At 42.4% G+C, this 14,314-nt stretch overlaps 19 non-coding genes and 2 pseudogenes across 19 annotated transcripts; all 21 read left to right on the forward strand.

Annotated features, from left to right (window-relative positions):
* Positions 1-460: 460 nt before the first annotated feature.
* On the forward strand, positions 461-579 carry LOC138408752 (5S ribosomal RNA). Its single transcript, XR_011242071.1, has one exon. It is a non-coding gene; the product is annotated as a 5S ribosomal RNA (ribosomal RNA).
* A 483-nt stretch (positions 580-1,062) lies between these two features.
* Positions 1,063-1,181, forward strand: LOC138408295 (5S ribosomal RNA). Its single transcript, XR_011241614.1, has one exon. It is a non-coding gene; the product is annotated as a 5S ribosomal RNA (ribosomal RNA).
* A 490-nt stretch (positions 1,182-1,671) lies between these two features.
* LOC138408047 (5S ribosomal RNA) lies at positions 1,672-1,790 on the forward strand. The gene has a single exon (XR_011241365.1). It is a non-coding gene; the product is annotated as a 5S ribosomal RNA (ribosomal RNA).
* A 490-nt stretch (positions 1,791-2,280) lies between these two features.
* LOC138408359 (5S ribosomal RNA) lies at positions 2,281-2,399 on the forward strand. Its single transcript, XR_011241678.1, has one exon. It is a non-coding gene; the product is annotated as a 5S ribosomal RNA (ribosomal RNA).
* A 489-nt stretch (positions 2,400-2,888) lies between these two features.
* Positions 2,889-3,007, forward strand: LOC138408261 (5S ribosomal RNA). Its single transcript, XR_011241580.1, has one exon. It is a non-coding gene; the product is annotated as a 5S ribosomal RNA (ribosomal RNA).
* A 490-nt stretch (positions 3,008-3,497) lies between these two features.
* On the forward strand, positions 3,498-3,616 carry LOC138408688 (5S ribosomal RNA). The gene has a single exon (XR_011242007.1). It is a non-coding gene; the product is annotated as a 5S ribosomal RNA (ribosomal RNA).
* A 489-nt stretch (positions 3,617-4,105) lies between these two features.
* Positions 4,106-4,214, forward strand: LOC138409861 (5S ribosomal RNA; annotated as a pseudogene).
* Positions 4,215-4,704: 490 nt separating this feature from the next.
* LOC138408048 (5S ribosomal RNA) lies at positions 4,705-4,823 on the forward strand. Its single transcript, XR_011241366.1, has one exon. It is a non-coding gene; the product is annotated as a 5S ribosomal RNA (ribosomal RNA).
* Positions 4,824-5,313: 490 nt separating this feature from the next.
* LOC138408689 (5S ribosomal RNA) lies at positions 5,314-5,432 on the forward strand. The gene has a single exon (XR_011242008.1). It is a non-coding gene; the product is annotated as a 5S ribosomal RNA (ribosomal RNA).
* A 490-nt stretch (positions 5,433-5,922) lies between these two features.
* Positions 5,923-6,041, forward strand: LOC138409274 (5S ribosomal RNA). The gene has a single exon (XR_011242594.1). It is a non-coding gene; the product is annotated as a 5S ribosomal RNA (ribosomal RNA).
* Positions 6,042-6,537: 496 nt separating this feature from the next.
* LOC138408817 (5S ribosomal RNA) lies at positions 6,538-6,656 on the forward strand. Its single transcript, XR_011242137.1, has one exon. It is a non-coding gene; the product is annotated as a 5S ribosomal RNA (ribosomal RNA).
* A 485-nt stretch (positions 6,657-7,141) lies between these two features.
* Positions 7,142-7,260, forward strand: LOC138408325 (5S ribosomal RNA). Its single transcript, XR_011241644.1, has one exon. It is a non-coding gene; the product is annotated as a 5S ribosomal RNA (ribosomal RNA).
* A 489-nt stretch (positions 7,261-7,749) lies between these two features.
* LOC138408049 (5S ribosomal RNA) lies at positions 7,750-7,868 on the forward strand. The gene has a single exon (XR_011241367.1). It is a non-coding gene; the product is annotated as a 5S ribosomal RNA (ribosomal RNA).
* Positions 7,869-8,358: 490 nt separating this feature from the next.
* On the forward strand, positions 8,359-8,477 carry LOC138408816 (5S ribosomal RNA). The gene has a single exon (XR_011242136.1). It is a non-coding gene; the product is annotated as a 5S ribosomal RNA (ribosomal RNA).
* Positions 8,478-8,967: 490 nt separating this feature from the next.
* LOC138409061 (5S ribosomal RNA) lies at positions 8,968-9,086 on the forward strand. Its single transcript, XR_011242382.1, has one exon. It is a non-coding gene; the product is annotated as a 5S ribosomal RNA (ribosomal RNA).
* Positions 9,087-9,582: 496 nt separating this feature from the next.
* Positions 9,583-9,701, forward strand: LOC138409275 (5S ribosomal RNA). Its single transcript, XR_011242595.1, has one exon. It is a non-coding gene; the product is annotated as a 5S ribosomal RNA (ribosomal RNA).
* A 496-nt stretch (positions 9,702-10,197) lies between these two features.
* On the forward strand, positions 10,198-10,316 carry LOC138408304 (5S ribosomal RNA). Its single transcript, XR_011241623.1, has one exon. It is a non-coding gene; the product is annotated as a 5S ribosomal RNA (ribosomal RNA).
* A 491-nt stretch (positions 10,317-10,807) lies between these two features.
* On the forward strand, positions 10,808-10,926 carry LOC138408326 (5S ribosomal RNA). The gene has a single exon (XR_011241645.1). It is a non-coding gene; the product is annotated as a 5S ribosomal RNA (ribosomal RNA).
* Positions 10,927-11,423: 497 nt separating this feature from the next.
* Positions 11,424-11,542, forward strand: LOC138409253 (5S ribosomal RNA). Its single transcript, XR_011242573.1, has one exon. It is a non-coding gene; the product is annotated as a 5S ribosomal RNA (ribosomal RNA).
* Positions 11,543-12,039: 497 nt separating this feature from the next.
* On the forward strand, positions 12,040-12,158 carry LOC138408153 (5S ribosomal RNA). The gene has a single exon (XR_011241471.1). It is a non-coding gene; the product is annotated as a 5S ribosomal RNA (ribosomal RNA).
* Positions 12,159-12,648: 490 nt separating this feature from the next.
* On the forward strand, positions 12,649-12,757 carry LOC138409581 (5S ribosomal RNA; annotated as a pseudogene).
* Positions 12,758-14,314: the final 1,557 nt, after the last annotated feature.

The raw sequence follows: 14,314 nt of genomic DNA on the forward strand, positions 1-14,314 counted from the left end.
CGCTGTTGCTGCTGCTTCAGAGGAGACACCTCTTGGAAAGAGCAGGAAAAACTGTTCATCAAAGGAAAAAAGAATATGGAACCCTCACATCATCTGTGAGAGTGAGCATTCATCAGATTTGTTTCTAATCAAAACACTACTTTATTCATGTTTTATTAACATATCATTTTCAAATTGTCTTATTTGGAGAGAGCGATGAAAGAGCGGGGAGTTTACTCTGCATCAAGGAAACAACTGGATATGAAACACTGACAATATTGCTGAAGGTCATTTTTGAAAATTGTAATGATTTTTTTCTTGCAACGATATGACAAAATTTCACCTTGAGATTGATTTTGGAACAATTGACCCCCCCAACCCACCCACACATCAAGATGCTATGGTTGCAAAGCAACAGAAGAACCATTGATGATGGTGATGATTCACATGTATAAAGGAGGTATTGTGGGTGGAGTTAATCGCTTACGGCCATACCACCCTGAACACGCCCGATCTCGTCAGATCTCGGAAGCTAAGCAGTGTCGGGCCTGGTTAGTACTTGGATGGGAGACCGCTTGGGAATACCAGGTGCTGTAAGCTTTTTAGACTTTTCTTTGCAGAGGGCGCTGTTCCTGCTGCTTCAGAGGAGACACCTCTTGGAAAGAGCAGGAAAGACTGTTCATCAAAGGAAAAAAGAATATGTAACCCTCACATCATCGGTGAGAGTGAGCATTCATCAGATTTGTTTCTAATCAAAACACTACTTTATTCATGTTTTATTAACATATCATTTTCAAATTGTCTTATTTGGAGAGAGCGATGAAAGAGCAGGGAGTTTACTCTGCATCAAGGAAACAACTGGATATGAAACACTGACAATATTGCTGAAGGTCATTTTTGAAAATTGTAATGATTTTTTTCTTGCAACGATATGACAATATTGCACCTTGAGATTGATTTTGGAACAATTGACCCCCCCGCCCACCCACACCTCAAGATTCTATGGTTGCAAAGCAACAGAAGAACCATTGATGATGGTGATGATTCACATGTATAAAGGAGGTATTGTGGGTGGAGTTAATCGCTTACGGCCATACCACCCTGAACACGCCCGATCTCGTCCGATCTCGGAAGCTAAGCAGGGTCGGGCCTGGTTAGTACTTGGATGGGAGACCGCCTAGGAATACCAGGTGCTGTAAGCTTTTTAGACTTTTCTTTGCAGAGGGCGCTGTTGCTGCTGCTTCAGAGGAGACACCTCTTGGAAAGAGCAGGAAAGACTGTTCATCAAAGGAAAAAAGAATATGGAACCCTCACATCATCACTGAAAGGTGAGAGTGAGCATTCATCAGATTTGTTTCTAATCAAAACACTACTTTATTCATGTTTTATTAACATATAATTTTCAAATTGTCTTATTTGGAGAGAGCGATGAAAGAGCAGGGAGTTTACTCTGCATCAAGGAAACAACTGGATATGAAACACTGACAATATTGCTGAAGGTCATTTTTGAAAATTGTAATGATTTTTTTCTTGCAACGATATAACAAAATTGCACCTTGAGATTGATTTTGGAACAATTGACCGGCCCGCCCACCCACACCTCAAGATGCTATGGTTGCAAAGCAACAGAAGAACCATTGATGATGGTGATGATTCACATGTATAAAGGAGGTATTGTAGGTGGAGTTAATCGCTTACGGCCATACCACCCTGAACACGCCCGATCTCGTCCGATCTCGGAAGCTAAGCAGGGTCGGGCCTGGTTAGTACTTGAATGGGAGACCGCCTGGGAATACCAGGTGCTGTAAGCTTTTTAGACTTTTCTTTGCAGAGGGCGCTGTTGCTGCTGCTTCAGAGGAGACACCTCTTGGAAAGAGCAGGAAAGACTGTTCATCAAAGGAAAAAAGAATATGGAACCCTCACATCATCACTGAAAGGTGAAAGTGAGCATTCATCAGATTTGTTTCTAATCAAAACACTACTTTATTCATGTTTTATTAACATATCATTTTCAAATGGTCTTATTTGGAGAGAGCGATGAAAGAGCAGGGAGTTTACTCTGCATCAGGGAAACAACTGGATATGAAACACTGACAATATTGCTGAAGGTCATTTTTGAAAATTGTAATGATTTTTTTCTTGCAACGATATGACAAAATTGCACCTTGAGATTGATTTTGGAACAATTGACCGCCCCGCCCACCCACACCTCAAGATGCTATGGTTGCAAAGCAACAGAAGAACCATTGATGATGGTGATGATTCACATGTATAAAGGAGGTATTGTGGGTGGAGTTAATCGCTTACGGCCATACCACCCTGAACACGCCCGATCTCGTCCGATCTCGGAAGCAAAGCAGGGTTGGGCCTGGTTAGTACTTGAATGGGAGACCGCCTGGGAATACCAGGTGCTGTAAGCTTTTTAGACTTTTCTTTGCAGAGGGCGCTGTTGCTGCTGCTTCAGAGGAGACACCTCTTGGAAAGAGCAGGAAAGACTGTTCATCAAAGGAAAAAGAATATGGAACCCTCACATCATCACTGAAAGGTGAGAGTGAGCATTCATCAGATTTGTTTCTAATCAAAACACTACTTTATTCATGTTTTATTAACATATCATTTTCAAATTGTCTTATTTGGAGAGAGCGATGAAAGAGCAGGGAGTTTACTCTGCATCAAGGAAACAACTGGATATGAAACACTGACAATATTGCTGAAGGTCATTTTTGAAAATTGTAATGATTTTTTTCTTGCAACGATATAACAAAATTGCACCTTGAGATTGATTTTGGAACAATTGACCGGCCCGCCCACCCACACCTCAAGATGCTATGGTTGCAAAGCAACAGAAGAACCATTGATGATGGTGATGATTCACATGTATAAAGGAGGTATTGTAGGTGGAGTTAATCGCTTACGGCCATACCACCCTGAACACGCCCGATCTCGTCTGATCTCGGAAGCTAAGCAGGGTCGGGCCTGGTTAGTACTTGAATGGGAGACCGCCTGGGAATACCAGGTGCTGTAAGCTTTTTAGACTTTTCTTTGCAGAGGGCGCTGTTGCTGCTGCTTCAGAGGAGACACCTCTTGGAAAGAGCAGGAAAGACTGTTCATCAAAGGAAAAAAGAATATGGAACCCTCACATCATCACTGAAAGGTGAAAGTGAGCATTCATCAGATTTGTTTCTAATCAAAACACTACTTTATTCATGTTTTATTAACATATCATTTTCAAATGGTCTTATTTGGAGAGAGCGATGAAAGAGCAGGGAGTTTACTCTGCATCAGGGAAACAACTGGATATGAAACACTGACAATATTGCTGAAGGTCATTTTTGAAAATTGTAATGATTTTTTTCTTGCAACGATATGACAAAATTGCACCTTGAGATTGATTTTGGAACAATTGACCGCCCCGCCCACCCACACCTCAAGATGCTATGGTTGCAAAGCAACAGAAGAACCATTGATGATGGTGATGATTCACATGTATAAAGGAGGTATTGTGGGTGGAGTTAATCGCTTACGGCCATACCACCCTGAACACGCCCGATCTCGTCCGATCTCGGAAGCAAAGCAGGGTGGGGCCTGGTTAGTACTTGAATGGGAGACCGCCTGGGAATACCAGGTGCTGTAAGCTTTTTAGACTTTTCTTTGCAGAGGGCGCTGTTGCTGCTGCTTCAGAGGAGACACCTCTTGGAAAGAGCAGGAAAGACTGTTCATCAAAGGAAAAAGAATATGGAACCCTCACATCATCACTGAAAGGTGAGAGTGAGCATTCATCAGATTTGTTTCTAATCAAAACACTACTTTATTCATGTTTTATTAACATATCATTTTCAAATTGTCTTATTTGGAGAGAGCGATGAAAGAGCAGGGAGTTTACTCTGCATCAAGGAAACAACTGGATATGAAACACTGACAATATTGCCGAAGGTCATTTTTAAAAATTGTAATGATTTATTTCTTGCAACGATATGACAATATTGCACCTTGAGATTGATTTTGGAACAATTGACCCCCCCGCCCACCCACACCTCAAGATTCTATGGTTGCAAAGCAACAGAAGAACCATTGATGATGGTGATGATTCACATGTATAAAGGAGGTATTGTGGGTGGAGTTAATCGCTTACGGCCATACCACCCTGAACACGCCCGATCTCGGAAACTAAGCAGGGTCGGGCCTGGTTAGTACTTGAATGGGAGACCGCCTAGGAATACCAGGTGCTGTAAGCTTTTTAGACTTTTCTTTGCAGAGGGCGCTGTTGCTGCTGCTTCAGAGGAGACACCTCTTGGAAAGAGCAGGAAAGACTGTTCATCAAAGGAAAAAAGAATATGGAACCCTCACATCATCACTGAAAGGTGAGAGTGAGCATTCATCAGATTTGTTTCTAATCAAAACACTACTTTATTCATGTTTTATTAACATATAATTTTCAAATTGTCTTATTTGGAGAGAGCGATGAAAGAGCAGGGAGTTTACTCTGCATCAAGGAAACAACTGGATATGAAACACTGACAATATTGCTGAAGGTCATTTTTGAAAATTGTAATGATTTTTTTCTTGCAACGATATAACAAAATTGCACCTTGAGATTGATTTTGGAACAATTGACCGGCCCGCCCACCCACACCTCAAGATGCTATGGTTGCAAAGCAACAGAAGAACCATTGATGATGGTGATGATTCACATGTATAAAGGAGGTATTGTAGGTGGAGTTAATTGCTTACGGCCATACCACCCTGAACACGCCCGATCTCGTCCGATCTCGGAAGCTAAGCAGGGTCGGGCCTGGTTAGTACTTGAATGGGAGACCGCCTGGGAATACCAGGTGCTGTAAGCTTTTTAGACTTTTCTTTGCAGAGGGCGCTGTTGCTGCTGCTTCAGAGGAGACACCTCTTGGAAAGAGCAGGAAAGACTGTTCATCAAAGGAAAAAAGAATATGGAACCCTCACATCATCACTGAAAGGTGAAAGTGAGCATTCATCAGATTTGTTTCTAATCAAAACACTACTTTATTCATGTTTTATTAACATATCATTTTCAAATGGTCTTATTTGGAGAGAGCGATGAAAGAGCAGGGAGTTTACTCTGCATCAGGGAAACAACTGGATATGAAACACTGACAATATTGCTGAAGGTCATTTTTGAAAATTGTAATGATTTTTTTCTTGCAACGATATGACAAAATTGCACCTTGAGATTGATTTTGGAACAATTGACCGCCCCGCCCACCCACACCTCAAGATGCTATGGTTGCAAAGCAACAGAAGAACCATTGATGATGGTGATGATTCACATGTATAAAGGAGGTATTGTGGGTGGAGTTAATCGCTTACGGCCATACCACCCTGAACACGCCCGATCTCGTCCGATCTCGGAAGCAAAGCAGGGTGGGGCCTGGTTAGTACTTGAATGGGAGACCGCCTGGGAATACCAGGTGCTGTAAGCTTTTTAGACTTTTCTTTGCAGAGGGCGCTGTTGCTGCTGCTTCAGAGGAGACACCTCTTGGAAAGAGCAGGAAAGACTGTTCATCAAAGGAAAAAGAATATGGAACCCTCACATCATCACTGAAAGGTGAGAGTGAGCATTCATCAGATTTGTTTCTAATCAAAACACTACTTTATTCATGTTTTATTAACATATCATTTTCAAATTGTCTTATTTGGAGAGAGCGATGAAAGAGCAGGGAGTTTACTCTGCATCAAGGAAACAACTGGATATGAAACACTGACAATATTGCCGAAGGTCATTTTTAAAAATTGTAATGATTTATTTCTTGCAACGATATGACAAAATTTCACCTTGAGATTGATTTTGGAACAATTGACCCCCCCAACCCACCCACACATCAAGATGCTATGGTTGCAAAGCAACAGAAGAACCATTGATGATGGTGATGATTCACATGTATAAAGGAGGTATTGTGGGTGGAGTTAATCGCTTACTGCCATACCACCCTGAACACGCCCAATCTCGTCCGATCTCGGAAGCTAAGCAGGGTCGGGCCTGGTTAGTACTTGGATGGGAGACCGCTTGGGAATACCAGGTGCTGTATGCTTTTTAGACTTGTCTTTGCAGAGGGCGCTGTTGCTGCTGCTTCTGCTTCAGAGGAGACACCTCTTGGAAAGAGCAGGAAAGACTGTTCATCAAAGGAAAAAGAATATGGAACCCTCACATCATCACTGAAAGGTGAGAGTGAGCATTCATCAGATTTGTTTCTAATCAAAACACTACTTTATTCATGTTTTATTAACATATCATTTTCAAATTGTCTTATTTGGAGAGAGCGATGAAAGAGCAGGGAGTTTACTCTGCATCAGGGAAACAACTGGATATGAAACACTGACAATATTGCTGAAGGTCATTTTTGAAAATTGTAATGATTTTTTTCTTGCAACGATATGACAAAATTTCACCTTGAGATTGATTTTGGAACAATTGACCCCCCCAACCCACCCACACATCAAGATGCTATGGTTGCAAAGCAACAGAAGAACCATTGATGATGGTGATGATTCACATGTATAAAGGAGGTATTGTGGGTGGAGTTAATCGCTTACGGCCATACCACCCTGAACACGCCCGATCCTGTCCGATCTCGGAAGCTAAGCAGGATCGGGCCTGGTTAGTACTTGGATGGGAGACCGCCTGGGAATACCAGGTGCTGTAAGCTTTTTAGACTTTTCTTTGCAGAGGGCGCTGTTGCTGCTGCTTCAGAGGAGACACCTCTTGGAAAGAGCAGGAAAGACTGTTCATCAAAGGAAAAAAGAATATGTAACCCTCACATCATCGGTGAGAGTGAGCATTCATCAGATTTGTTTCTAATCAAAACACTACTTTATTCATGTTTTATTAACATATCATTTTCAAATTGTCTTATTTGGAGAGAGCGATGAAAGAGCAGGGAGTTTACTCTGCATCAAGGAAACAACTGGATATGAAACACTGACAATATTGCTGAAGGTCATTTTTAAAAAATTGTAATGATTTATTTCTTGCAACGATATGACAAAATTTCACCTTGAGATTGATTTTGGAACAATTGACCCCCCCAACCCACCCACACATCAAGATGCTATGGTTGCAAAGCAACAGAAGAACCATTGATGATGGTGATGATTCACATGTATAAAGGAGGTATTGTGGGTGGAGTTAATCGCTTACGGCCATACCACCCTGAACACGCCCGATCTCGTCAGATCTCGGCAGCTAAGCAGGGTCGGGCCTGGTTAGTACTTGGATGGGAGACCGCTTGGGAATACCAGGTGCTGTAAGCTTTTTAGACTTTTCTTTGCAGAGGGCGCTGTTGCTGCTGCTTCTGCTTCAGAGGAGACACCTCTTGGAAAGAGCAGGAAAGACTGTTCATCAAAGGAAAAAAGAATATGGAACCCTCACATCATCGGTGAGAGTGAGCATTCATCAGATTTGTTTCTAATCAAAACACTACTTTATTCATGTTTTATTAACATATCATTTTCAAATTGTCTTATTTGGAGAGAGCGATGAAAGAGCAGGGAGTTTACTCTGCATCAAGGAAACAACTGGATATGAAACACTGACAATATTGCTGAAGGTCATTTTTGAAAAATGTAATGATTTTTTTCTTGCAACGATATGACAATATTGCACCTTGAGATTGATTTTGGAACAATTGACCGGCCCGCCCACCCACACCTCAAGATGCTATGGTTGCAAAGCAACAGAAGAACCATTGATGATGGTGATGATTCACATGTATAAAGGAGGTATTGTGGGTGGAGTTAATCGCTTACGGCCATACCACCCTGAACACGCCCGATCTCGTCCGATCTCGGAAGCTAAGCAGGGTCGGGCCTGGTTAGTACTTGAATGGGAGACCGCCTGGGAATACCAGGTGCTGTAAGCTTTTTAGACTTTTCTTTGCAGAGGGCGCTGTTGCTGCTGCTTCAGAGGAGACACCTCTTGGAAAGAGCAGGAAAGACTGTTCATCAAAGGAAAAAAGAATATGGAACCCTCACATCATCACTGAAAGGTGAAAGTGAGCATTCATCAGATTTGTTTCTAATCAAAACACTACTTTATTCATGTTTTATTAACATATCATTTTCAAATGGTCTTATTTGGAGAGAGCGATGAAAGAGCAGGGAGTTTACTCTGCATCAGGGAAACAACTGGATATGAAACACTGACAATATTGCTGAAGGTCATTTTTGAAAATTGTAATGATTTTTTTCTTGCAACGATATGACAAAATTGCACCTTGAGATTGATTTTGGAACAATTGACCGCCCCGCCCACCCACACCTCAAGATGCTATGGTTGCAAAGCAACAGAAGAACCATTGATGATGGTGATGATTCACATGTATAAAGGAGGTATTGTGGGTGGAGTTAATCGCTTACGGCCATACCACCCTGAACACGCCCGATCTCGTCCGATCTCAGAAGCTAAGCAGGGTCGGGCCTGGTTAGTACTTGAATGGGAGACCGCCTGGGAATACCAGGTGCTGTAAGCTTTTTAGACTTTTCTTTGCAGAGGGCGCTGTTGCTGCTGCTTCAGAGGAGACACCTCTTGGAAAGAGCAGGAAAGACTGTTCATCAAAGGAAAAAAGAATATGGAACCCTCACATCATCACTGAAAGGTGAAAGGGAGCATTCATCAGATTTGTTTCTAATCAAAACACTACTTTATTCATGTTTTATTAACATATCATTTTCAAATGGTCTTATTTGGAGAGAGCGATGAAAGAGCAGGGAGTTTAATCTGCATCAGGGAAACAACTGGATATGAAACACTGACAATATTGCTGAAGGTCATTTTTGAAAATTGTAATGATTTTTTTCTTGCAACGATATGACAAAATTGCACCTTGAGATTGATTTTGGAACAATTGACACTCCCGCCCACCCACACCTCAAGATGCTATGGTTGCAAAGCAACAGAAGAACCATTGATGATGGTGATGATTCACATGTATAAAGGAGGTATTGTGGGTGGAGTTAATCGCTTACGGCCATACCACCCTGAACACGCCCGATCTCGTCCGATCTCGGAAGCTAAGCAGGGTGGGGCCTGGTTAGTACTTGAATGGGAGACCGCCTGGGAATACCAGGTGCTTTAAGCTTTTTAGACTTTTCTTTGCAGAGGGCGCTGTTGCTGCTGCTTCTGCTTCAGAGGAGACACCTCTTGGAAAGAGCAGGAAAGACTGTTCATCAAAGGAAAAAGAATATGGAACCCTCACATCATCACTGAAAGGTGAGAGTGAGCATTCATCAGATTTGTTTCTAATCAAAACACTACTTTATTCATGTTTTATTAACATATCATTTTCAAATTGTCTTATTTGGAGAGAGCGATGAAAGAGCAGGGAGTTTACTCTGCATCAAGGAAACAACTGGATATGAAACACTGACAATATTGCTGAAGGTCATTTTTAAAAATTGTAATGATTTATTTCTTGCAACGATATGACAAAATTTCACCTTGAGATTGATTTTGGAACAATTGACCCCCCCAACCCACCCACACATCAAGATGCTATGGTTGCAAAGCAACAGAAGAACCATTGATGATGGTGATGATTCACATGTATAAAGGAGGTATTGTGGGTGGAGTTAATCGCTTACTGCCATACCACCCTGAACACGCCCAATCTCGTCCGATCTCGGAAGCTAAGCAGGGTCGGGCCTGGTTAGTACTTGGATGGGAGACCGCTTGGGAATACCAGGTGCTGTATGCTTTTTAGACTTGTCTTTGCAGAGGGCGCTGTTGCTGCTGCTTCTGCTTCAGAGGAGACACCTCTTGGAAAGAGCAGGAAAGACTGTTCATCAAAGGAAAAAGAATATGGAACCCTCACATCATCACTGAAAGGTGAGAGTGAGCATTCATCAGATTTGTTTCTAATCAAAACACTACTTTATTCATGTTTTATTAACATATCATTTTCAAATTGTCTTATTTGGAGAGAGCGATGAAAGAGCAGGGAGTTTACTCTGCATCAGGGAAACAACTGGATATGAAACACTGACAATATTGCTGAAGGTCATTTTTGAAAATTGTAATGATTTTTTTCTTGCAACGATATGACAAAATTTCACCTTGAGATTGATTTTGGAACAATTGACCCCCCCAACCCACCCACACATCAAGATGCTATGGTTGCAAAGCAACAGAAGAACCATTGATGATGGTGATGATTCACATGTATAAAGGAGGTATTGTGGGTGGAGTTAATCGCTTACGGCCATACCACCCTGAACACGCCCGATCCCGTCCGATCTCAGAAGCTAAGCAGGGTCGGGCCTGGTTAGTACTTGGATGGGAGACCGCCTGGGAATACCAGGTGCTGTAAGCTTTTTAGACTTTTCTTTGCAGAGGGCGCTGTTGCTGCTGCTTCTGCTTCAGAGGAGACACCTCTTGGAAAGAGCAGGAAAGACTGTTCATCAAAGGGAAAAAGAATATGGAACCCTCACATCATCGGTGAGAGTGAGCATTCATCAGATTTGTTTCTAATCAAAACACTACTTTATTCATGTTTTATTAACATATCATTTTCAAATTGTCTTATTTGGAGAGAGCGATGAAAGAGCAGGGAGTTTACTCTGCATCAAGGAAACAACTGGATATGAAACACTGACAATATTGCTGAAGGTCATTTTTAAAAAATTGTAATGATTTATTTCTTGCAACGATATGACAAAATTTCACCTTGAGATTGATTTTGGAACAATTGACCCCCCCAACCCACCCACACATCAAGATGCTATGGTTGCAAAGCAACAGAAGAACCATTGATGATGGTGATGATTCACATGTATAAAGGAGGTATTGTGGGTGGAGTTAATCGCTTACGGCCATACCACCCTGAACACGCCCGATCTCGTCAGATCTCGGCAGCTAAGCAGGGTCGGGCCTGGTTAGTACTTGGATGGGAGACCGCTTGGGAATACCAGGTGCTGTAAGCTTTTTAGACTTTTCTTTGCAGAGGGCGCTGTTGCTGCTGCTTCTGCTTCAGAGGAGACACCTCTTGGAAAGAGCAGGAAAGACTGTTCATCAAAGGAAAAAAGAATATGGAACCCTCACATCATCACTGAAAGGTGAAAGTGAGCATTCATCAGATTTGTTTCTAATCAAAACACTACTTTATTCATGTTTTATTAACATATCATTTTCAAATTGTCTTATTTGGAGAGAGCGATGAAAGAGCAGGGAGTTTACTCTGCATCAAGGAAACAACTGGATATGAAACACTGACAATATTGCTGAAGGTCATTTTTAAAAATTGTAATGATTTATTTCTTGCAACGATATGACAAAATTTCACCTTGAGATTGATTTTGGAACAATTGACCCCCCCAACCCACCCACACATCAAGATGCTATGGTTGCAAAGCAACAGAAGAACCATTGATGATGGTGATGATTCACATGTATAAAGGAGGTATTGTGGGTGGAGTTAATCGCTTACTGCCATACCACCCTGAACACGCCCAATCTCGTCCGATCTCGGAAGCTAAGCAGGGTAGGGCCTGGTTAGTACTTGGATGGGAGACCGCTTGGGAATACCAGGTGCTGTATGCTTTTTAGACTTGTCTTTGCAGAGGGCGCTGTTGCTGCTGCTTCTGCTTCAGAGGAGACACCTCTTGGAAAGAGCAGGAAAGACTGTTCATCAAAGGAAAAAGAATATGGAACCCTCACATCATCACTGAAAGGTGAGAGTGAGCATTCATCAGATTTGTTTCTAATCAAAACACTACTTTATTCATGTTTTATTAACATATCATTTTCAAATTGTCTTATTTGGAGAGAGCGATGAAAGAGCAGGGAGTTTACTCTGCATCAAGGAAACAACTGGATATGAAACACTGACAATATTGATGAAGGTCATTTTTAAAAAATTGTAATGATTTATTTCTTGCAACGATATGACAAAATTTCACCTTGAGATTGATTTTGGAACAATTGACCCCCCCAACCCACCCACAAATCAAGATGCTATGGTTGCAGAGCAACAGAAGAACCATTGATGATGGTGATGATTCACATGTATAAAGGAGGTATTGTGGGTGGAGTTAATCGCTTACGGCCATACCACCCTGAACACGCCCGATCTCGTCAGATCTCGGAAGCTAAGCAGGGTCGGGCCTGGTTAGTACTTGAATGGGAGACCGCCTGGGAATACCAGGTGCTGTAAGCTTTTTAGACTTTTCTTTGCAGAGGGCGCTGTTGCTGCTGCTTCAGAGGAGACACCTCTTGGAAAGAGCAGGAAAGACTGTTCATCAAAGGAAAAAAGAATATGGAACCCTCACATCATCACTGAAAGGTGAAAGTCAGCATTCATCAGATTTGTTTCTAATCAAAACACTACTTTATTCATGTTTTATTAACATATCATTTTCAAATTGTCTTATTTGGAGAGAGCGATGAAAGAGCAGGGAGTTTACTCTGCATCAGGGAAACAACTGGATATGAAACACTGACAATTTTGCTGAAGGTCATCTTTGAAAATTGTAATGATTTTTTTCTTGCAACGATATGACAAAATTGCACCTTGAGATTGATTTTGGAACAATTGACCCTCCCGCCCACCCACACCTCAAGATGCTATGGTTGCAAAGCAACAGAAGAACCATTGATGATGGTGATGATTCACATGTATAAAGGAGGTATTGTGGGTGGAGTTAATCGCTTACGGCCATACCACCCTGAACACGCCCGATCTCGGAAGCTAAGCAGGGTCGGGCCTGGTTAGTACTTGAATGGGAGACCGCCTGGGAATACCAGGTGCTGTAAGCTTTTTTGACTTTTCTTTGCAGAGGGCGCTGTTGCTGCTGCTTCAGAGGAGACACCTCTTGGAAAGAGCAGGAAAGACTGTTCATCAAAGGAAAAAAGAATATGGAACCCTCACATCATCACTGAAAGGTGAAAGTGAGCATTCATCAGATTTGTTTCTAATCAAAACACTACTTTATTCATGTTTTATTAACATATCATTTTCAAATGGTCTTATTTGGAGAGAGCGATGAGAGAGCAGGGAGTTTACTCTGCATCAGGGAAACAACTGGATATGAAACACTGACAATATTGCTGAAGGTCATTTTTGAAAATTGTAATGATTTTTTTCTTGCAACGATATGACAAAATTGCACCTTGAGATTGATTTTGGAACAATTGACCCTCCCGCCCACCCACACCTCAAGATGCTATGGTTGCAAAGCAACAGAAGAACCATTGATGATGGTGATGATTCACATGTATAAAGGAGGTATTGTGGGTGGAGTTAATCGCTTACGGCCAAACCAGCCCGAACGCCCTTGAACGCACCACGGAGTGACGTCAGCTTGACGCGGAAGTAGAGCACCACGGACGACCTACTCAGTACTTTTTTTCCAACTTCTTCACGATCTCTCTCTCTATTTTTCTATTTTTCTACTTTTCTTTTTCCTTTTTCCTTTTTTCTATGTGTGTATGCAGCTATCCAACCGGACGTTAGCGTTGTGATAGCTGACATTGATATATCTCCCCGTAACAGCGACGCGCTGTACGGGGGCTTCTGTGTCGGTCCCATGGAGGGAGCGGTGGAGGAGAACACGGAGCGGATGAGTAGCGCGGCTACCCCCGCTGTTGTGCTGAGCCAGAGCGGCGAAAGCACAGAGAGAGAGGTAAGGAAGTTGACCGTGAGTGTGGAAATGGAGGGAGAAAATGAGATCAGCGCAATGGAGCTCATGAGATGCGTGCGTGAGCTATGTGGAGGGCTGGTGGCGTGCAGATTCATTGGCAGGAATAAGTATGAGATGTCCATGAGCCATCCGAGAGGAAAAGACAGGCTCATGGAGGGATTTAAGATGGGGGACACCAGGATACACGCCAGGGAACTCACAAACGATGAGCTGGTAGTGTCATTTCTAAATCTCCCCTTTTATATAGGAGATGAAAAAATCCTGGAAAAATTGAAGGGGTGGGGAGTCTCGGCTGCATCACCAATAAAGAGGAGGATGTGGCCGGGAACCAATGTGGCAGATGGAACTAGGTTCATGAAAGTGAGATTCAATAACCAAGTGCAATCATTGCCATATTCAACTAAATTTGAAACAGCACTGGGGAGCGAATATTTTAGAGTCATTCATGACAAACAGGTCAGGGTGTGCAGGATGTGCATCCAACCCGGGCACATAATGAGGGAGTGCCCTGAGTTCCAGTGCCATAGATGTGGAATTCAGGGACACTTTGCTAGGGAGTGCAGCCAAGGGAAGAAAAGATGTGAGATGTGTAAAAACCTAAATCAGAACTGCAGCTGCAAGGAAAGTGAGGCGGAAGGAGAAAAAAGTGAGGTGGATGAGAGCGGAGATGGGA

The sequence above is a fragment of the Paralichthys olivaceus genome, chromosome 5 (genome assembly GCF_024713975.1).
Source record: "Paralichthys olivaceus isolate ysfri-2021 chromosome 5, ASM2471397v2, whole genome shotgun sequence".
Lineage (NCBI taxonomy): Eukaryota > Metazoa > Chordata > Actinopteri > Pleuronectiformes > Paralichthyidae > Paralichthys > Paralichthys olivaceus.